Source organism: Jaculus jaculus, chromosome 16, assembly GCF_020740685.1.
Source record: "Jaculus jaculus isolate mJacJac1 chromosome 16, mJacJac1.mat.Y.cur, whole genome shotgun sequence".
Classification (NCBI taxonomy): domain Eukaryota; kingdom Metazoa; phylum Chordata; class Mammalia; order Rodentia; family Dipodidae; genus Jaculus; species Jaculus jaculus.
In genome coordinates, this window is record NC_059117.1 from 25,007,010 (window position 1) to 25,030,093 (window position 23,084).

General features: G+C 43.7%; 1 protein-coding gene across 4 annotated transcripts in view; it reads right to left on the minus strand.

Annotated features, from left to right (window-relative positions):
• Immp2l (inner mitochondrial membrane peptidase subunit 2) overlaps window positions 1-17,579 on the minus strand; it is an 872,509-nt gene extending 854,930 nt beyond the window's left edge. The window contains exons 1-2 of one of the 4 annotated variants that reach the window (XM_045135523.1): window positions 17,531-17,579; window positions 16,992-17,064 (exon numbers count right to left, since the gene is read on the minus strand). The gene's annotated coding sequence lies outside the window, so the exon portion shown is untranslated. Of the gene's footprint in view, window positions 1-16,991; window positions 17,065-17,240; window positions 17,297-17,530 lie in introns of those variants that run through there. The other 3 variants (XM_045135524.1, XM_045135522.1, XM_045135525.1) reach the window with 3 other exon arrangements.
• Between the last annotated feature and the right edge of the window lie 5,505 nt (window positions 17,580-23,084).

A 23,084-nucleotide genomic window follows, 5' to 3' on the forward strand; every position in this document is an offset into this window, starting at 1 on the left:
CAAGCACTGTTTTTAAAAAGACATGCTTATTGATGAACCTGACAGGAGCCACCATCACTACCACTGCCATCTGAGCTAAACACAACCTTTATCTGAGGTTTGGGGGAGGGGGCACAAAGAACAGCACTGACCAGTGACTCCAGCTGTTCACCAAATCACTGAAAAAGCACTGGGTTAAAGGTACTAGCGGACGTGAAACAGAGGAAAATTTAACCCCAACCTTAAGAATTTTCCAGACTAACATATGTAAAAAAGATGATTTTAAAATAAAAAAGGTTATTTGTTCTAATTTATTATTGAAAGGAGAGATGTCTTGAACATAAAATAAGACATAAACAAAATACAACTTAAAATTAAAACACAAAAGATTCTCAGGCTGGAGAGATGGCTCAGCAGTTAAAGATGGTTGCTTGCAAAGCCTGACAGACTGGGTTAAATTCCCCAGTACCCACATAAAGCCAGATGCACAAAGTGACGCAAGCACCTGGAGTTTGTTTGCAGTGTCTGGAGGCCCTACCATGTCCATTCCCTCTGTCTCTCTTCTCTCTCTCTGCTTAAAAATAAAAATAAATATAAATATAAATATAAATATAAATATAAATATAAAAAGATAACTTGGGAGCTGAGAGATGGCTTGCCTGCAAAGCCTAAGGACCCAGGTTTGATTCCCAGGAACCCACATAAACCAGATACACATGGTAGAGCATGCATCTGGAGTTCGTTTGCAGTGGCTAGAGACCCTGGCATGACCATATTTTTCTCTGTCTCTCTCATCTCAAGTAAATAATTTTTTTAACTTGGGCTGGGGACCAGAGAGATGGCTAAGGCATTTGCCTGCAAAGCCAAAGTACCTCGGTTCAATTCTCCAGGACCCAAGTAAGCCACAGGCACAAGGTGGCGCATGCATCTGGAGTTCGTTTGCAGTGGCTAAAGGCCCTGGTGCATCCATTCTCTCTCTCTTTCTTTCTCCCTTCCTGTATCTTTCTCTCTCTCAAATAAACAAATAAATAATTTGTTTTGACTTGGGCTGAAGAGACAGCTTAGCAGTTAAGGTGCTTGCCTATAAAGCCTAAGAACCCAGGTTCTATTCTTTAGTGCCCATGTAAGCCAGATGCACGAGGTGGCACATGCATCTGGAGTTCATGGCTTGAGGTCCTGGTGTACCCATACTCTCTGCCTCTGTCTCTTCCTTGCTCTCAAATAAATAAAATAAAACTTCAAATACCATAAGGATGATTCATTTCTGACTGTGTAACTAACAATATGCCATACTTTCCATAGTACAGAAATACACAGCATATGTCCCTGATAATTAATAGATATAATGGAACCTACAATCTAGTTGAATTTGTAGCACTGCACAACACTCTGGAGTTTGAGGACGGGTTTTGTTTTGGTTTGCTTTTTGTTGAGGTTGGGTTTCACTCTATCTAGCCTAGGCTCACCTGGAACATAACCTATATAGCTCCAGGACGGCCTTGAACTCACAGCAATCTTCCTACATCAGCCTCCCAAGTGCTGGAATTAAAGGTGTGCACCACCATGCTTGGCACACTCTTAAGAGTTTTATCATCCCCCTAGAAGGTATTCTTTTCAATGTACATGTCTTAAAAATAAGCACTTAATATACTTGTAGCATTTTAATACTAAGTAAATACATTATTAATATTGAAATGGGGGCTGGATATCAAACACAAGACCACACAAGCTAGGCAAGTAACATGCCTCCGAGCTACATGCCCATGCCCTGAGTTTTACATACTTCATAATCTTCATCAGAAATGAATTTGTATCCTCTTAAGTAATCAGAATATGTCAAGTTAAAAATGTTCAGCTGCTGATTATTTTTCCAAAGATTTGCTTTTTTGCTTTAGGTCTTCAACTTTTTATTATTTGACAAATATAGTAAAATGTATCATCAAAACTCTCTTGATGGTGAAATATTAAACCCAAATCCATAAAACAGCTACTTATCTTCAAGGAGAAACTAGCTAGCTTTCGGCCTTCCCCCTCCTGGAGGACAAAAAAAAAAGTACGTTGTTACTTCTGCACGTGATGTTCAATGTTCTTCACATAAACCATCTCTTTTATGGCACAACTCTACATGCGAGGGAGAAAAGGCATACTACCACCCATGTTCCACTCAATGATGAACTCACAGGCGTCTGAGTGTAACTATGGACACAGAGCAAGCAGGACTGCAACTAACTATCTGACCCACATTCTTGCAGCACCAAACCCCAGCCTCAGCAAGTAAACAAACAAGTCAACGACTTTCTGCCCTGAATGCTATTAGGACACCTGGGATGCATTGAAAAATGTCAGTTCCTGGGCCTCATTCCTCAGATACTGTGATTAAAGGCTCTGGTCTGTTTTAGCTATTTAATATACAGCAAACCAGTACTGATAAATTCATAGGAAGTTTATACTTCAAAGGAGAAAAAATGCTGATGTCTATATGTAAGCCAAATGTCTTCATCCTCTAAGAACTTCCTCAAAGACAAAAGTACCCTTAATAAGCCAAGCAGATCAAGAAGAGAGTCTTAAAAAAAAAAATCTGCTACCCCACTACCGAGGGCCAGCAAGGACTTTTCATTCCCTTGATCTCACCCCTTGAACTTCATCATGCCGTACTTCAAGCTAGAGCTCAAACATCAAACATTATCTCTTCTATGAAGTTTTCAGGATCACACAAAATAAAGAAGTCCATTTTTACATCTATCTTGCCCTTAACTCTACCTCTGGAACAGCACATATTGAGGCACTATTTTATCCACACATCCATTTCTCTCACTGGCCTGAGGGATTATTAAGAGCTGGGTTCCTCTCCTTCATCCTCGCATATTAAGGATCATTTATCCAGGGCTTGAAGCATAGGAGATATGAGGAAGTGTTGGCTAAACTAACATTTTTATGTTTGATTCCATTATCTCCCGTTTATCCTCCTAGTATATACTGCTGTGAAAGCTTTCACCAGTTAATGAAGAACAGATGTCTTTTATCCTAAAACTGGACTGGGTTAGAGAATAATGTATTTTAAAAGGCCAGACAGCAACAGCAAAATGAATGTAATATGAAGAGAAGCAGGCAATACTGGGGGTGGAAAGATCTAGGTGGGTATGGACATTGATAAGAGGGGTTGGGAAAGGGTTAAACAAAACTAAGAATTTTGAAAAAAATACATATAGAAACCTACTTCCTTATAAGCTAATTTAAAAATATAAATTTTTTTAAAAATTTGAATGGAGGTACCCAACACAGGTAGATAATGATGCTCTCAGAAGCCACAGATTATTAAACAAAAGGATGAGAGATACGTCCCTATGCATTGTTGGTCAGGGAAGCCTTGAGATACCCAAAATACATGTTATTGCCACTGTTCTTGGGTACCGCCACCAGAACTATATGTACAACCCTGCTGCCTAAGACACCCCGTGCTTTGGTTCCAAGATACAGGGAAATCACCTGGAACTGAACTGGAAGCTTCCACCCTAGTGACTAGCTTTCATTGTGCGGAAGGTGTTATATGCAGACAGCTGGAGGGAAAAGTGCTCAACAGACTTACTTAGCTGTGAATCCAGCATGCTACACTACTAATCTGCCAGACAAGATGTGCCCACTGGTGCAATAGTGGCATGACTGTTATGTAGGAAAAGCACCAACCAACCACTTTTGTGATTGGTTTTTTTGTGGCTCCTTCCACAAAAAAAAAAAAAAAAAAAAAAGAATTTATGTCTGGTATTGTAAAATTGGTCAAAAGCCTCTGGCTGGGGAGGTCAAAAGCCCTAGGAAGGAACCTGCTACTATTGCTTTTATGTGCTCATCAAACTGCCTTCTTTGCTTATGCCTATAGACCAGTGCTGCTTTCAGCTCTGATTAGAGAATATTTTCTACTGAATGTACAGTCTATATATCACTCTCTGCTCAGGCTCAGGCAATACGGTGAAACAGAGGGCACAAAGACGTGCTGGAGGATGGGGAGGAGTGCTGTGAAATGCAGTCTTCTTCATATGATATGCCATTGAACTCAAAACTCACAGCAGTTGTGGCTACCTACACCAGACGAGGCACACCAACATTCTCACGAGGCCCCACCCATCCCTAAGGGCTATGAGCACTTAGTAGTTGCTGGGGAAGGAAAGAAGTTTCTTCAGTAGTATAACCACCAGCAAGCTGCCCAGGCTCGTGTAAATAACCACCCACCCACACTTATACAAGCAAACGTAAATAAACTCAGGCATCCCAAAAAAAAAAAAAAAAAAATTCAAAGTAGAAGGAAGAAGGGTTTGAAAGGAGTTCAGCAGAAATGAGAAATGAGTAAGAAAAGGTAATGAAGGGCTGGAGAGATGGCTCAGCAGTTAAAGGCACCTGCAAAAGGCCCTGGTATGTCTATTCCCTCTCTCATTCTATGCTTGCAAATAAACATAATTAAAAAAAAAAAAGTAATGGTGAGTGATGTCAAAATCCATTATATAGGGTGGAGAGAGAGCTCAGTGATTAAGGCTCTTGCCTGCAAAGCCTAACAGCCTTGGTTTGATTACCCAGTACCTATTCAAAGCCAGATGCACAAAGTGGAAAACTGCATCTGGAGTTTATTTGCAGTGGCTAGAGACCCTGACGCACCCATTCTGTCTCTTCTCTCTGCTTGCTTTAATATTTTTAAGTCCATTATATAATTAAGTTTTTAAAGACCAGATGTAGTGATAACAAGACAATAATAAATCTATGCCAGGAAAGAGCTGAGGGGACAAGACTTTTAACGATAGAGTCAGAAATAAATTAAAAAGCAGAAAGGGGGCTGAAGGTATAGATCAGTGGTAGATTAGTGCCAAGCATGCAGGTGGACCAGGTTCAATCCAGTACTATGGGGCGGGGGGTGGGAGGAGAAGTGGATTCAAGACTCAGGTGTTCTCTAAAGCCAGGAAGGAGTGAGTGAAGAAACAGCCTAATTGCATTCACAAGACAAGGGGACACAGAGGAAGAAAGCAGACAACTCTACCTCCTTTCCATGGGATTTCTTCCTGTCAGCACAAACACTGTCTCCTCCTCTTTCAAAAACAAGTGTGCAGCAGTGGTTCTCTTGTTTTGTTTTGTTCTGTTTTCAAGGTAGGGTCTTATTAGAACCCAGGCTGACCAGGAACTCACATGTAGTCTCAGGGTGGCCTCTTACTAGGCAAGCCTCCTACCTCTGTCTCCCCAGTGCATTCTTGATCACATATGATCATCTCCTGGCAAGTGTCAACTATCACAACCAGCGTCTTTACAAAGTAATGATTTCGTTTCTCTGAATACCTATCCACAAAGAGGGACTAGAGAGGTCTTAAGGTAGTCCTATTTTTAATTTCATTAGGAACCTCACATACTGTTTCTGTAACAGCTGTATCCACCTACATTCCAACCAACAGTGTCCAAGTGTACCTTTTTTTCTGCACCCTTATCAGCACTTGTCTCTTCTCTTTGTGAAAGCAGTCATCCTAACAGATGTGAACATACAAAACAACCTAAGCATCTGCCAACACAGGAATGGATGAAGTGTGAGATATGTGCTGGCTTCACAGCACATGTAGTAAAATTACAGTGTGGTATAAATATACGACATTATTCAGATGGAATATTATACAATGCAACATAATTAAGACAGGAATTCGGCTTCTTTATTTGCATACTTCTTCCCTGGTATTTAGAGAATACCTAGGTCTTACTCTCCTCCAGGTGGTATTGTTGAGACTTAAAAAAGAAGAAAGGGGCTGGAGAGATGGCTTAGTGGTTAAGCACTTGCCTGTGAAGCCTAAGGACCCTGGTTCGAGGCTTGACTCCCCAGGACCCACGTTAGCCAGATGCACAGGGGGCGCACGCGTCTGGAATTTGTTTACAGTGGCTTGGAAGGCCCTGGAGCAACCATTCTCTCTCTCTGCCTCCTTCTCTGTCACTCTCAAATAAATAAATAAAAATAAACAAAAAAAGAAAAAAGAAGAAGAAAGGCCGGGTGTGGTGGCGCACGCCTTTAATCCCAGCACTCGGGAGACAGAAGTAGGAGAATTGCCGTGAGTTCGAGAGCACCCTGCGACTCCATAGTGAATTCCAGGTCAGCCTGGGTTGGAGTGAGACCCTACCTCGAAAAAGCAAACAAAAAAGTAGAAGAAAGACAGAAAGTAAGAAAACAAACATAGTGAACTCCAGATCAGCTTGGGCTAGAGAATGAGGCACTACCTCAACAAATCATTAAGGGGGGGGGGGGTGCGCTAAAAGGAACACAGTGCATTATCTATGATCCTAGAACTCAAGAAATTGAGACAGGAGGATCATGAGTTGGAGAACAACTTAGGTTACCTAGAGGAGAAAAAAAAAGGAATGAAAATCTTGTTACTTGTCAAAACATGATTAAGTCTAGATTAATCATTATTGCAGTCAGGTTCGCATTGCTGGCAGAAATCACCCAACCAAGAGAAGCTTTTGGAAAAAAAAAAGTGGGGGGAGGTATTTGAAGGTAGACAGTAGCAACAGGAGAATCTGCCAAACACTGGCAAGGGGACACTGGCTATAACACCCATAAGCTCACCCCCAACAATACACTCCCTCCAGGAAGCATTAATTCCCAAATCTCCATCAGCTGGGAACCTAGCATTCAGAACACCTAAGTTTATGGGGGACACTTGAATCAAACCACCACAATCATGTTAATTGAATAATCAGGTACAGGAAAAATTACCTGATGTATAACCTCATTTACATGTAGAATATTAAAAAACAGAAAGCAGGATGATGTTAGGTGGCAGAAAGGAAGAAGGCAGAAATATAAGTCAAAAAATATAATCAATATGTAATAAGAACAAATCTAGAATGCAATATATAACCTAAGAACTATAGTCAATAATACTATAAATAATACTGTAACATAATATTTCTGCTTACCAGGTACATTTTATCTTTTCTCCTGGCCTCTCTGATCACTCCTTTTCAACTTCATTGTATAAGTTTCAATAATCTCTAACACTTACTTCTAGCCCTTTCCTCTTCTATTTCTATAATTCCTCTAAACACTTTTGTTCTTTCCCATGCCTTCAACTACTTTCCACATGGCAAGAACTATTCAGAAAACTATCTAATCTCCAGTCTCTTGTGATATTCCAGGATCCTGTATCTGGATGCCTTCTAAGCACTTTCATCTCACCAGTGAAGAGCTCACCAGCACACTAGCCACACTGCCTCCGCAGAGCTCTTGTCTCTTCCTTCATACCTGCTTCCTCTGTTTTTCCTCCCTATCCAGAAAGCTCAAAAGCATTCCGCATCCTCACCCTTCCATACTTTTATATATTAAGTCACAAACCATGCAACGCTCCTATTCTTCTTTAACCATTCTCACTTCTCTATCCTGACTAGATCCGTGCGAGCTCACAACCTATCTTCTCACGTCCAAGCCTGCTAAGGTTACCCCCAAACCCTACCCCTAATCTACCCCAAAAATTGCTTTCAGTGACTCCCCGCGGCATTCACAGTTCTTCAGTGACTCACTAGATGCTACATACAAAGGAAACCTGAAATTATCTAGTTCTATCTGTTTTCAATTCTGACCTTACCCTTCATACACTAATATGACTAACCTAACAGAGGGCTTCCAGAACATACTATGTTCTTATAATGCCACACACCACTCCTGCTATTAGCTGCCCCTGGAAATGCTCTCTGCTACTTGTGAAGGTGGCCATCCCTGACATTCCAATTGAGGATCAAGAGCTCTTGCCAGGTTACTTTTGCAAGGTACCAATCTCCATTATAGCAAATAGCATAGTATTTGAACTGTGTGTTGCTATTCACGGTCTTACTACACTATAAGGTTCTTAGCTAAAGATAATGACATTTCATCTTTATACCTTTAGCCCTAATAGAATGTGGATAACGGGCAATTGAAACAAAAGTAGGGGCGGGCAGGGTGGCACATGCCTTTAATCCCAGCACTCTGGAGCCCTAAGTAGGAAAAACACTGTGGGTTTGAGGCCAGCCTGAGACTAACACAGTAAATTACAGGTCAGCCTGTGCAAGAGCAAGGCCCTACCTTGAAAAACCAAAAAAAAAAAAAAAGTAGAGGGAGGGTTGAGGGTTAATGAATTAACTGTAAGTCAACCACAGGGCAAGAAAATCAACTGGACTTCGCATGTGGAAACTGGGAAAGAACAAGCATCCAGTTTTGAATATTATCCCTAAAATAAAAAACATGTAGTTACTGGGATGGAGAGATAGCTCAGCAGTTAAGTCACTTGTATGCAAAACCAAGGACCCAGATTCAATTCCCCAGGACCCACATAAAGCCAGATGCACTAGGTGGCACATGCATCTAGAGTTCATTTCTCTCTCAAATAAATAAATAAATATTTTTTAAATATGTATTTACTCAAGTACTATCAAGGTAACTAAGAAAAAAAATGCAATCATTAGGCTAAGCAAGAAATAGAGATAAAATAGAGATAAAAGTTACAAACAGAACAGCAGACAAAAGATAAGCAGAGGTGGGTTAAGGTGCTTGCCTGTAAAGCCAAAGGACCTCGGTTCAATTCCCCAGAACCCATGTAAGCCAGATGCCTAAGGGGGCACATGCATCTGGAGTTCATTTACAGGACTAGAGGCCCTGGCATGCTCATTCTCCACCCCTCCCCCCCCCGCCCACTTCTAACTGCCTATTTCTGTAACTCTCTCTCTCTCTCTCAAGTAAATAAGTAATAATAAAATATTTTTTTAAAAAAAAAGGTAAGCAGAGGCCAAGAAAAGGAGAGTGTTCTGTGTGGGCCAAGGAATCCTTGGACTGAGCAGAAGACCAGCTGTCTTCAGTCAGCTCACCACTGCTCCCCTTTGTTACTGCCCAGCTACCCGTTCCCAGCTCCCACTACCAGACTGCAGAGGCACAGGTGACTTCTCTCCATTGCAGCCACAAGCCCTGGCTATTGTGTTAGTATGGGAGTCACTAGAGAGGGAGTCACTGTTCCTGAGGGGCCATGTTCTGGGGGAGAGGGGGATCAAACTGATCACCACCAAGAATCCACTCTGTGGCCGACTGTGCCTCTTCACAATCACTGAGTCTCATGGTAATCAACTGGAATTACCCCATTTTACAGAAGAGAAATTCATTACACAGGCCACACGCTCAATATCAGGAAAGGGGGGCCTCCAGAACTTTTCCATGCTCCTCACGACTTCCAAATGGAGAAAGAGTTGATCTAGCTATGCTAGGTTAAAAGTCAGAATCCCGGGCTGGAGAGATGGCTTAGCGGTTAAGCGCTTGCCTGTGAAGCCTAAGGACCCCGGTTCGAGGCTCGGTTCCCCAGGACCCACGTTAGCCAGATGCACAAGAGGGCGCACGCATCTGGAGTTCGTCTGCAGTGGCTGGAGGCCCTGGCGCGCCCATTCTCTCTCTCTCTATCTGCCTCTTTCTCTATCACTCTCAAATAAATAAATAAAAATAATAAACAAAAAAATTTAAAAAAAAAGTCAGAATCCCGTTTTTAGCAAAAACACTATTATGAATGTGAGTGAGAGCACAGTTTCTTTTCTTTTTTTTTTTCTTCTTTTTTTTTTTTTTTTTTTTTTTTTGGTTTTTTGAGGTAGGGTCTCACTCTAGCCCAGGCTGACCTGAAATTCACTATGGAGTCTCAGGGTGTCCTTGAACTCACGGCGATCCTCCTACCTCTGCCTCCCGAGTGCTGGGACTAAAAGCGTGCACCACCACGCCAGGCTTTTCTTTTTTGTTGTTGTTCACAGTTTCTTAAACTTTTTTTTGTTCACAGTTTCTTAAACTTTTTTTTGTTCACAGTTTCTTAAACTACAGGTCACAACCCTGGGGTTGCATAAGTATAGGGGGGTTACAAAAAAAACTTCACAACACTAGCAGATTTCTAAGTGCCCAATAACCGAAAATCAATTCAAGCCAAGGCGCTTCCGGCTCATCGATGCCATCGAGTCCACTGCAGCTTTGGCTATGAAGACACAGCACCTTTACAACATGCATGCTGGCACACCATGCAACACCACGCACCACCTAAAATGCCCAGCTCACGTTAATAGGTTTTTGCTTTCACAGAAGCATAGTGGTTTCATGAATGAAAACACTACTAATATTCTCCTACCATTATTCCTCAGTGTGTAAGTAGCAAATCCTATTTGAGTTGCTGGCTTCAGTCTCATTTAAAAAAAAAAAAAAATTATCTGGGCTAGAGGGATGGCTTAGTGGTTAAAGCACTAGCCTACAAAGCTAAAGGACGCAGGTTCAATTCCCCAGGACCCACGTAAGCCAGATGCACAAGGTAGTGCATGCTTCTGGAGTTCATTTGCAACAGGTGAAGGCCCTGGTGTCCCTCCCTCTGTTTATCTGCATCTCTTTCCCCTCTCTCTCTCTCTCTCTCTCTCTCTCTCTCTCTCTCTCAGATAAATTAAAAAATAAAATATAAAAAAATTATCTAAAAAAAAAATTGGCCAGTTGTGGTGGCACATACCTTTAATCCCAGCTCTCAAAGGGAGAGGAAAGAGGATCACTGTGATTTAGGGACCAACCTAGGAATAAAAGAATAAGTGCCGGGTCAGCCTGGGCTAGAGTGAGACCCTATCCAGAAAAATAATTATTAAATGATTTGGCTTGAGATTGAGATAGAATTTCCAAAAGTTTCTGAAATGGCCCTAAACATACTTCTGTCATTTTATGCTACATATTTATGAAGAGTGGTGTTCCTGGCATTGATCATTATAAAATCAAAATATATATCAACTCTGGGAAACATTAAAGATGCTCTATGTCCTGCAGTATCAAATATTCAACCAAGACCTAATTCTACATGTGAAAATAAACAAGCATATCTATCTCATTATTATGTGAACTTGCTTTTGGGGAAGAGGGGGCTGTGGGAGATGGCTCAGTGGTTGAAGGCGCTTGCTTGCAGAGTCTGATGGCCCAAGTTCTATTACCCAGTTCCCATGGAATACTAGATACACAAAATGGTGTATGCATCTGGAGTTCATTTGCTGTGCAAGAGGCCCTGGGGTACCCATTCATATTCTCTCCCCGTCTCCTCTCTCTCACACACACACCATGGCACAAGCACATTTGCACTCACATGAACGCATATATGCATACACACACCAAATTAAAAATTAAATTTAACTATGATCTATCTAAGTAAATGTTCAATTTGTATACTTATTTTATATACCTACTTACCCAGGGTCATATAAAAATTATCAGGCGAAAACGGGATGCAAACGGAGTTAAGTTTTAAGAATGTCTCGGGCCGGGTGTGGTGGTGCACGCCTTTAATCCCAGCACCCAGGAGGTAGAGGTATGAGGATTACCGAGAGTTCAAGGCCAGGCTGAGACTACTACATAGTGAATTCCAGATCAGCCTGAGCCGGTGTGAGACCCTACCTCGGAAAACCAAAAAAAAAAAAAAAAAAAAAGAATGTCTCAGGACTGGAGAAATGGCTTAGCAGCTAAGGCACTTGCCTGCAAAGCTTAAGGAACCAGGATTCCCCAGCACCCATGTAAGACAGACACACAAGGTGGTACATATATCTGGAGTTCATTTGCAATGGCTAGAGGCCCAGGCAAATCCATTCTGTCTCTGACTCTCTCACTCTCTCTAATAATAATTTTTTTAAATGTCTCAGAGTATGCATCATCACTTCTAATAACATACTGACAATAGTTTAAAAAACCTTTGCTGGCCACATGTTCTCTTTCATATGTGGATCCTAGCTACAAATTTTTAGACTTTATATGAGTTGGAGTAAAAATTGGTAGCAGAGACCAGAACAGTTGAAAGGGTCTATAAGGGAGGTCAGGAGAGGGAAGGACTTAAAGAGATGGTATTGTATATATGGGAGCAGATGAACAGATCACTGGGGATGCAATCAATGGCCTAAGTGGGGTCAGGAGAAAAGACTGAGTAAAAGTAGAGTGGGGGGAGGGTTAATCAAATTTCAAGATGTTATGAATAAGCTATATGAAAATCTACTTATTTAGATAATGACACACCCAGAAGCCATAAACTGTTACTAGAAAAATTTCAGTGCCAGGGATGAGATACCTTCCAGTGAGTTGTTGGCCAAAGAGGTGACCAATGTCCCCAAAACAATCACTGCCAAGGCTGGTCTATGTCCAAGACTCTCCTACCTCTGCCTCCACCTCCCAAGTACTTGTAGATTAGAGAAACATGTTCTTCTCTTTTTCTTTATTTCAATTTTTAAAACTTTTTTTTTACTTGCACGTGTGTGTGTGTGTGTATGTGTGCACATGTGTATGTGCCTGTGAACCAGGATCTCTTGCCACTGTGAACAGAACGCCAGATGTTTGCACCACCTTTGGTGTCCAGCTTTATGTGGGTGGCCAGAGAATTGCGCTTGGGCCATCTGGCTTGGCAAGCAAGCACCTTTAACCTCTGCGCCATCTCCCAAACCCCCTCAACAGATTCTTGAGTAAAGCTTCCTTTAAGAATATTTTTGCTTCTACAAAATCCCACTATAAAAATCACGGATAGGAACTATTTCTCCTTGTTAACGGGTAAGAACAATGACACCAGACACCTGTGGGAAATGAGCTTATGTGACCAGGTGCTCATCTTCGGTGTGCTGTCATTTGAATAAAACATCATAGTAAGCCCTACAGACCAGAGCTTATAATAGAAATGCCACAAACTGCAGCCGTACAGCTGATATGCCTATAATCTACTGACAAAATGTACTCCTTAGCAGAGTGAAACCAGATGTCTGGTGTGAAATCAGATGTCTGTGGGCTTGTCTTTCTCAGCTTCCAAAGCAGTATTAGATACACTAAATACACAGCTTAGCCGTGTATTAAACCCACAACTTGGCAAAATCATGACAGTTTGGACAGGAAGCATCAGCGTTTTTATTGTAATGCTTATGAACCAAAGACATTTCTGAAATAGAAATCCTAACTTGAAGCGCTCAGCTAAATGCTGTTCTGTCTCCCTCACTTTGGAAATAGCGCCAGAGCTTTTCAAACATGTGACAGAACCCCTTACCCTTCCGTTTTCAAGCTACCACTCCTTAGTCAGGGCTCAACAATGACCTGATAAAGGGATCAGTCCTTGTCCCAGAAATTTTAGGATCAGGATACAGCTATGAAAACCCTTAAGCCCAGGAGGCTGAGGCTCAGCACCTATCTATGGGAAAGTAGGTCCTAGGATGCCCTCCACTATGTCTAAAGGAAACTCCTAAGAAAGTGATGGGCGATCAGAGAAATAGGAAAATGGACAACGAATGTGACATGCTAAGCACTGGTTTTCACACACTCTTGGCTGATAATGCTCATTGTTCTGTGCAGACAGATAATCAATCAAGGAGCAGAAAATTGTAATTGGTCATAAATGATGCAGCAAGTAAAATGAGGATGAGGACTCAAGCCTATATCTAAAACAGTACAGAGGCTTGAAGCCAGCCATGGAGGTGTACTCCTGTAATCCTAGCACTCAGGAGGCTGAGTAGGAAGAACCAGAGTTCCAGAACAGTCTAGGCTACATGACAAGAACCTACTTCAAAAACTAAGCAAACCGGGTTAGGGCAAGGAATTTTGCAGAAGAGGGGGCGGAAAAACTGTAAGAACCACAGGTTGGGACCTCAGGCCCAGAGGCAATGGTTCCCCCCAATAACTGACTGTTGCTCCCATAATGCGTAAGCCACACCCCCATGGGGAATACCAGCAACCTCAATGAGGAGGGGCCCCTGCGGAATAGGGGCAGGGAGGACGGAAAAGATGGTTACCAACACATGATGTATGCACACAAACTATGTTCTTAATAATTTTTTTTTTAAACTAAGCAAATAAAAGCCAGGTGTGGGAGTACAGGCCTTTAATCCCAACTCTTAGGAGACAGAGGTAGGAGGATTGCTGTGAGTTTGAGGCCACCCTGAACTACAGAGTAAGGTCAGCCTGAGCTAGAGTGACACCCTGCCTTGAAAATAAATGAAGTAAGTAAAAGAGTGAATAAAGAAATACAGAGGCCAGAGATGTAGCTCTGTGGGAGAGTGCATACCTAACATGCTCAAAGATCTGGGTATGATCCCTGTCCCCTCAAAAAATTAAAGACTACAAAAGGCATTCTACTATAACATGAGGATTTGAGAAAGAGCCAGGAAGGAGTGAGCAGGGTGTGGTGGCGCACGCCTTTAATCCCAGCACGCAGGAGGCAGAGGTAGGAGGATTGCCATGAGTTCAAGGCCACCCTGAGACTCCATAGTTAATTCCAGGTCAGCCTGGGCCAGAGTGAGACCCTACCTCGAAAAACCAATAAAAGGAAAAAAAGAGAAAGAGCCAAGAGTTGTGATAAATATTCAAAATGATGGAAGGAAGTTGTTTATAATTTTATCAAATAACAGTAAAACATATACATGTGTATATTGGTCTATATGTCTTATACATCTCACTATATATAGGTGAGTTATATTCATGCTTAACATATACTTGGTGATTTAGTGTGTTATACATATGAGGAACAGAAACTTAAAGCAGTAAATGCCAAGATATTAACAGCAATCATCTGGGATGGGTTTAGAAGAGCCTCAAGTTCTACCTTTCACCTTCCTAAATTAATCCTAAGTAACTGCTTTGACCTTATATAACCCCTGGAACCAAGAAAAACACAAAAGATCATTTTTCAAAACTGAGGTGGTGGCACACACCTTTATTTTATCCTAGCACTCAGGAGGCAGAGGTAGGAGAATCACTGTGAGTTCAAGGCCACCCTGAAATTACATAGTGAATTCCTGGTCAGCCAGGGCTAGAGCGAGACCGTACCTTGAAAAACCAAAAAAGAAATGAAATGAAATGAACAGAAACCCATGCAGGTCTACTTCAGTATTAACTTTCCTAAGTCCATCATCTTTACTGTTCCACATAGGAGAGAGTTATTATGCCTTTATATGAAACAATTCAAAGTTATCCGTATTGAGTTATTATACTCCACCAATATATTTACTGCATTGGAAAATAACTACAACACTGTTCACTAAAGAAAACAAATCACCATGATTGGTCATCCTTGAAAGTTTATTACTGACTCTACCAGAAAATACCACCAGATTCCCACAACACTGTATAGATCTGCAAACCATTAAGATCAGTAGCTGAGGGGAAGCCCTTGATACATTTACACATAATTATTCAAAAACTCCATAATTACTAGCAAAAGACCTATTCCCCAAAAGGCTATATCTAATAGCAGTCTCATCATTCTCACCCTAGTTTTACCAAAAATGTTCAGGGCTGGAGAGAGGGCTTAGCAGTTAACGAGCCTCTCTGAGAAGCCTAAAGACGTGGGTTCGATTCTCCAGTATCCATATATGCCAGATGCACAAGGTAGCACATGCACGGAGTTCGTTTACAGTGGCTACAGGCCCTGGTGCACACATTCTCTTATCTCCCAATTTCTCTCTCAAATAATTGTATTTAAAAGCCGGCTGTGGTAGTGCACTTAGGAGGCAGAGGTAGGAGGACCACTGAGAGTTCAAGGCCACCCTGAGACTACATAGTGAATTCCAGGTCAGCCTGGGCTAGAGTGAGACCTGGCCTCCAATGACCAAAAACTAAAAAACAAAAAATGCTCAGCACATAGTAGAAAAAAACACAAATATATACTCATTCCAAAATGAATCATAAATAATAAATAACCACTTGAGGGTTTCATGAATGATGTGGGCATCTACCACTGGACAACAACACAGACAGGCTCACAAGTGGCCAATGCCAGCAGTCATACAGGGTGATTATACTTTTCTTATGTAAGTATCCAAGAATATGGTTTACTATGCTCTGCTTACAGCTAACTTGAATTTTAACTGAAGCATTTATGTTTATGTGACCTATGATACCAAAGGGTTCTAAGCCTGAAACAAGTTGTATTTCATTACATAATACAGAGATTAAGGAAGTAGTGTATGAGAGAAGTAATGGAAAAGTCCCAGGGAAGAACCAGTGAAGAGAGACCACACTGAAAATCAAAGTAAGCTGCAAAGGATGTCAATGTGTTGTTAGGCAAATTTCAGCAAAGTATATGTTTATGAAGGGACATCAAAATTTAAAAAAAAAAAAAAAAGAGGACTGTCCAGCGGTTAAAGTACTCCCCTGCAAAGATGAAAGACCAGAGTTTGATTCCCCAATACCCACATAAAGCCAGATGCAAGAGGTGGCACATGCTTCTGGACTTGGTTTGCTGTGGCTAGAGGCACACCTCTCTTTCTGTCCCTCTTTCTCAAATAAACAAAAGACTTTAAAACAAAATAAAACAGGGCTGGAGAGATGGCTCAGCAGTAAAGGCGCTTGCCTGCAAAGCCAAAGGACCTCAGTCGGAGTCCCCAAGACCCACGTAAGCCAGATGCGCAAGGTGGTGCATGCATATTCGTTTGCAGTGGATGGAGGCCCTGGCGCTCTCTGTCTCTGTCTCTCTCTCTCTCTCAAATAAATAATTAAATTAAATTAAAAGGACAGAAAGCCCAGTCTTTCTCACCTCCTTAAATCCCTTCACTAATTCTGAAATGTATTAAAAGAACTTCAACACTTGACATGTTGTTAACTGACTTCATGCTTTTAAGTCCTCAAAAAAAGTAAACATCTCAGGAGGGTTTCCCTAATATTTCCAAATCGGACCTCGAAGTCTCAGATGCTCTGCATCTCAGGAATTAGTGAAAAGCCAGTAAAAATGTGGCTCCAGAGAGAAACAACTGCAGGGTCAGCGTCCCAACTAAAAAAAGGTGAAAGGAAACGAGTACTCTGTCAGTCAAGTAACTAGAAATAACCTCTGCTCAAGCTGTCAAACTTCTAGCCATGTGTACGGGCTCCAGAAAGCTGCAAAAAGTCAAGCTGGGGGCCTGTGTGACCTTTGAAGGCGGGTCCTTTACTTCCTGATAAGAAGTGGAATCTGGACCCCAGTTTGCAGGAGCAGCTGTCTCTGAGGCCGGAGGCTAGATCCTTCCACCCCTGGTGCACCCTTACTTACCCTTTCTCCCGCTCTTCCTCGGTGAGAAGGGGTAAGTGGTTATATGGTGCCCTCGCCCAATTTGGCCAAAACCCTAAAAGCAAAAAAAAAAAGAAAAAAAAGAAAGAAAAAAAGAAAAAAAAACGACAGACACGGCTTTTAACATCCAGTGGTTCGAACCCCGGGAGCTCCTGTGCAGCCCGCCCCCCTCCCTCCCTCGTGGCCCCGGGGCCCCTCGGTGAGGACGCGGCGAGGGCGCGCCCGGGTCACCCGTTGGCCGGCTGGAGCCGGCGGGCACCGGGCCAGGTCGGGACACCGCTCTCCCTAAGCCGGCGCACGGACCGGACGGGCGAGGGCGGCGCGCGGGCCTCGGGTGCACACGCGCACGCACACGCGGCCCCCCCGCCCGCCTCCTAGCGACGCCCGCCGGGGGTGGGGGGAGAGAGTAAGGGGGGATCAACCCCACGGGGAAAGGGGCATGGCCCCCACACACACCCGCCCACCCGCGAACCCGCGCCCGACCCTCTACCCGCCACCCCGCGACCGCCCGCCCTCCGCACCCGCTGCGCAGCTCGGCTCAGCCCAGGGGAAGTCCCCGCGCAGACTCCGCCCTCCGCCGGCGGCAAGCCCCGCCCTCCGCCTGCGTCAAGCCCCGCCCCACGCCCCGCCCACGGCAGGCCACGCCCCTTGCGCTGGCAGCGGCGCCAGGCCCCGCCCCCGACGGAAGCCCGCCCGGCCCCGGGACGCCGCGCGGTGTGCTCGGCTTGCTCCCAGATCTCCCGGGCCTCGCGGGCAGCCAGGCTCCTCGGGCGATTACGTGCGCTCGGAGCTGGATCGCTAAACTCGGCGTCGTCCTCGGGCTGAAGCAGACGAGGAAAAGGTGGAAAGTCCCAGGGAACTGTCTACAGCCTCCTCCCGCTCGGCACACCGCCCCGACCTCCCGTGGCTGAAGTCCACCCTTCTTAGCGGCAACTGGCCTTCGCTGGGGCTCTCCTCGTGGGCAGCTCCTTGCTGTGTTTCTCTGCCTACGTGCACATGGGAAACTGTTCAGTTGTGATCCCTCTGGCAAGGCATAAGGAATAATGCAGAAAAGAGATACTCTGAAGTAACAAGGGTTTGGTGCTTAAGCTTTTCCCCTCGGGTTGTACAAACTCTTAACTGGATTATTTAGTACCTGCTGCAAAAAAAAAAAAAAATAAAAAGGTGTAACGAAGTACTAAGACATAAAGTAATGGTTTTCCATTTTTCACCTCTCACTCGTATCTTTGTCATTCCTCTTTATTCGCCTGCATACTGCCAAACTATTTTGTCATTCTGAAATTGCTTAGTACCAATAGAAATCACTGTTCTGGCACTCGGGATTCAAAATTAATTTTAAAGAGCTGAGCATCTACTTAAACACTTCCATAGGCTGATAACTACAAATAGAAAGTTCTCCTAAAGAGAACAAAATTGCTTTCCTGCGAAGAAACTGTGACAGATTTTTCTTAAGAAATAATTACTGGAACGTAAGCTCTGTTCTGCCAGTGTTTGACTTCATCCCACTTATTTCTGGAGATGCTGCCTAATGACAGGACCTGTTTATAAATTGAACTGGCCCTATTGATAGTGGGACTCCAAATTAAGCAGATGGTTACTGAGAACTTACAGTCTGAGATGGACTGTGCATGGATAAACAACATAGGAGTGTGTGTTTTTGTGGTGGTGGACAGTTAGTAAGCATACAAAAAGACTTCCTAAATTGACCAGTCACAAAGAGTCATCAAATTTATTTAAGAAGAAGCTGAGGTGACTCAAAAGATTTACATGTCGTGCAATTTGAAAATGACAAAACTGAAAATGATGAAAACATCAGGGACAAGAGAGAAGGAATACGTAATTTAGTGAAAAATAAAAATAACTATGTGTAAAGAAAGTGTAAGAGAAAAGCAAAAGCAAACATCACACTTGATCTTTACAGACAGATGGCTTATTGAGAGAAAACAGCAAGGGGCAGCAGTCTTCCCACGGGATGAAGGCCGAAGCACTGGGCCAGGCTGGGGTGTAAGCTTATAAGGAGGATCCTAAGGTAAATAGACTGTACCAGCTGCAGGTCCAAGGGAAGTAGATAAGGAACTGTAGCTACCTGTGTCCTTGCTCAGAATAAGATTTTTAGCCAAATTGTCTAGGGAGGATAACCCACCAGAGGGTGTCTGTTCCCTCGGGGTTTTCTGAGTTAAGGGAAGTTTATCTATCAGGAGTAGCCTGTCAAGGCTGCATGTCTCTGTGTCTTCTTTATTGCCTGTTAGTTTCAGGGAGAGTTATTAACTCTTCAGTTCCCTCTAGTTTTCAGAGAAGGCTATTAACCCTTCACTACATTGGAGGTTTTTTTTATCATTGAGCCCCTGTCTTGCAAGTGCAAAGAATTAGGCACACAAAACAAGGGGTAATGCAAAAGAGATTTTATTGAGAAAATAGTGAGAAAGCCCAGAATGTCAAGCCCAGGATGCTTACGATTTTGACAGGGATCCCAAGAAGAGATGGAAAGAGGAAAAGATTACTATACTTTCTGAGTTAGAACTCAGAAAAAAAAAAAAAAAAAAAAAGCAAGGAAAATGAATATAAGTCAGTAGATCCACCTCCTTAGCTTGTCTCTCAGTGAAGGATGGTCTCAAACAGGTGATGGACTGGTCAAGCTGGATTAGTGGTTGAGGGAGGGTACCATACCATGTCTTTACAGCCTCGTTTCAGGTAGCTTACAAGGCCATGTCTCCACGGGGGTGGGAGGAGTAGTGACAGTGATAGGAGCAAGGTCATCTTCCTTTACAAGTAGTCAGGGATACAGGCCCAAGACAACATAGATGCTGACAGCCCTGCAAGGTTAAAGTGGGGATTACAGAATGTTAAAGTCACAGAGCCCCCTCTATGGCCCCCTTCGGCCTTGAGTTATCATTCATCTCCTAAATGATTTTAAGGTCTTAAAATTTTTTTTTTTTTGGTTCTTCAAGGTAGGGTCTCACTCTGACTCACCTGTGACCTGTAAGTCTCAGGGTGTTCTCCAACTCACAGTGATCCTCCTACCTCTGCCTCTGTCTCCCAAGTGCTGGGATTAAAGGCATGAACCACCATGCCTGGCTAGTGTCTTAACTCTTGAGGGTAATGTGGTTGGCAGGCAGACATTTGACTAGAGACCATTGAAAAAAGGACCGCATTCCCTGTCCTTGGAAACATTAAAAAGGGAAGAGATAACTTCCTCCAGACGAGAGGAACAAAGGTCATTGGTCCTGGGAGCCTGTCAATCAAGAGACCACCCCTCACCTACAGATGTGCTAAAAAGTGAGAATAGCTATCCCCTCAATGAGGTAATGTACTTAAACCTATAGAAGATCCTCCCTTGGTAAAGTTGCTCACAAACGCTAAGCCAGCCTGCTCTTCTGAGTTCTAACTCAAAAAGTATAACTTAGGCTGAAGATATGGTTTAGCAGTTAAGGAGCTTACCTGTAAAGCCTAAGGACCCAGGTTTGTAAGCCCCAAGGTCCAGAATAAGTCCCAGCTTGTTTGTTTGTTTTTGTTTTTCGAGGTAGGGACTCACTCTGGTCCAGGCTGACCTGGAATTAACTCTGTCATCTCAGGGTGGCCTTGAACTCATGGCAATCCTCCTACCTTTGCCTCCCAAGTGCTGGGATTAAAGGCGTGCGCCACCACACCCGGCTAGTCCCAGCTTTTTGGACAGATAGGCTACTGGTCCTTTCCAAGGGGCTAGAGTTGGAGTCAGCACCCCCTGAGCTATGCCTTTGTTTTCCTCCACATACAGGTGGAAAGGCTTGTACATGTCTGGCAGGGCCAGTGCCGGGGCCTTAAGGAGTGCCTCCTTGAGCCGGTGGAAGGCTCTGTCCAGCTTTGGAGTCGAGTCCAAAGCATTCTCCTGGCCCCTTGTGGCCTCATAGCGACACTTAGCAATTTCTGTGAATCCTGGCACCCAGAGTGGACAGAATCCCGCCCAGGCCAAGAACTCACGTACTTGTCGAGTTTTGGGAGTGGGGATACTGAGGATCGTCTCTTTCCGGGCCTGAGACAGCAGGCGTTGCCCCCCCCCCCTTAAGTATGTACCCTGGCTACGCTACCTCCCAATGGCAGAGCTGTGACTTTTTCACAGACACTCGATATCCCATCTGGTCCAACTCTCTGAGCAAGGCGCCAGTCGCCAAACGACAGGTTTCTTCATCTGAGGCAGCTATAAGGAGGTCATCAACATGCTGCAGGGGGGATATTTGTGGGTGTGCCTGCCGGCACTCACCCAGGTCTTTGTGGAGTGCCTCATCAACGACGGTAGGCAAGTTCTAAAACCCTTGTGGTAGCCTAGGCCAGGTTAGCTGTCCATTGAAACCACTCTCCAGGTCGCTCCATTCAAAGACAAACAAGGGTTGGCTAGCTGGAGCCAGTGGCAGGCTGAAGAACATGTCTTTAGGGCTGGAGAGATGACTTAGCGGCTAAGCGCTTGCCTGTGAAGCCTAAGGACCCCGGTTCGAGGCTCGGTTCCCCAGGTCCCACGTTAGCCAGATGCACAAGGGGGCGCACGCATCTGGAGTTCGTTTGCAGAGGCTGGAAGCCCTGGCATGCCCATTCTCTCTCTCTCCCTCTACCTGTCTTTCTCTCTGTGTCTATCACTCTCAAATAAATAAATAAATAAACAAAAAAGAAGAATGTGTCTTTAAGATCCAACACCGTATAGACATCCCATTCAGGTGGCAAGCTGCTCAGCAGGGTGTACGGATTGGGCACTGTGGGGTGAATGTCTTCTACTCTTTTATTAACTCCCCTTAAGTCCTGCACAGGTTGGTAGTTGTTGGAGTGGGGTTTTCTTACTGGCAGAAGGGGGTATTCCAGGCCGAGTCAGTTTATGTGAGGTGTTATCCCACTTTTACTTCCCAACACATGGAGTACTGGCGGACTTGGGCCAAACTAGCATCAGCTTTTAGTTGTACCAAAATTGGGACCTGACGTTTAGCTAGCCACATCTAATTTCTTTCTGCCCATACTCATGGAATTTCCTCCCATAATTTTTCCAAGTATGGTTCCTTGTTGGCAGTCGGAGGGGGCAGGGCATGGTTTGTATTCTTCCTCTAGAGACACAGAACATGTATGGGGACATTTTCATTAGAGACCTATACTCCCTCAGGACTAAAATGGATTTTTGCCCCCATCTTAGTCAGGAGGTCTCGTCCCAGGAGCATACACAGGCACCTGGACATGACCATAAATGAATGAGTTGCCCATCCCATTCTCAAGTCCACCTTTCTTTGGGTAGTCCATGGATATTGGTTAGTTCTGGTGGCCCCCTGCACCCATGTTTTCTTGTTAGACAGGGGCCCCTTTTAAGCCCAACTAGGGGAATTTTAGGAGGGTTAGGTCATCTTCTAATGTGACTGGCTAAGTAAGCAGCAGTTACATTTGTACAACTTTGATTGGCTATGGCCCACATTTTACCATCCTTGGACATGTTTAGACATGTTTTAGAGATCTTTGGAGGAACTAACTCAGCCCTGGAACCTGCTATCTTGGCTGGTCCTTTTTTTGGGTCATAATCCAGAGGTATTGCAGGAACTGACTCAGGCCCCTGGGTGGCCATCTTCCCCAGCCACATATCAGGGTCGCTGTTGATTAACAGCCCTTTGCTCATGTTTTTTTTTTGTTTGTTTTTTTGTTTTGTTTTGTTTTTTTTCCCAGAAGTCTTGCCTGCCTCTCTGGGAAACTGAAACTTAGACCTAGCTGTAACCTGGAGCAAATTTGATCCTCTCAAAACCAATATGGCAGAGATTATCAAAAGAAGGAGAAAATGAATAAAAAGCTTTATGAAAAATTGATTTCAGCCAGACATGGTAGCACACACCTTTAAACCTAGCACTCAGTAGGAGAAATGATGTGAGTTCAAGGCCAGCCTGAGACTACATTGTGAATTCCAGGTCATCCTGGAATACAGCAAGACCCTACCTTGAAAAAACAAAACAGAAAGAAAGAAGGAAATCTATTTCAAAACAAAAAAGTGATTGTGATAGTTTGAATTTATGTCTCCCAGTAGACTCTAATGTTTTATTAAAGCCGCAACTTGGATTTCCAGCCACCTGGCTGGAAGAG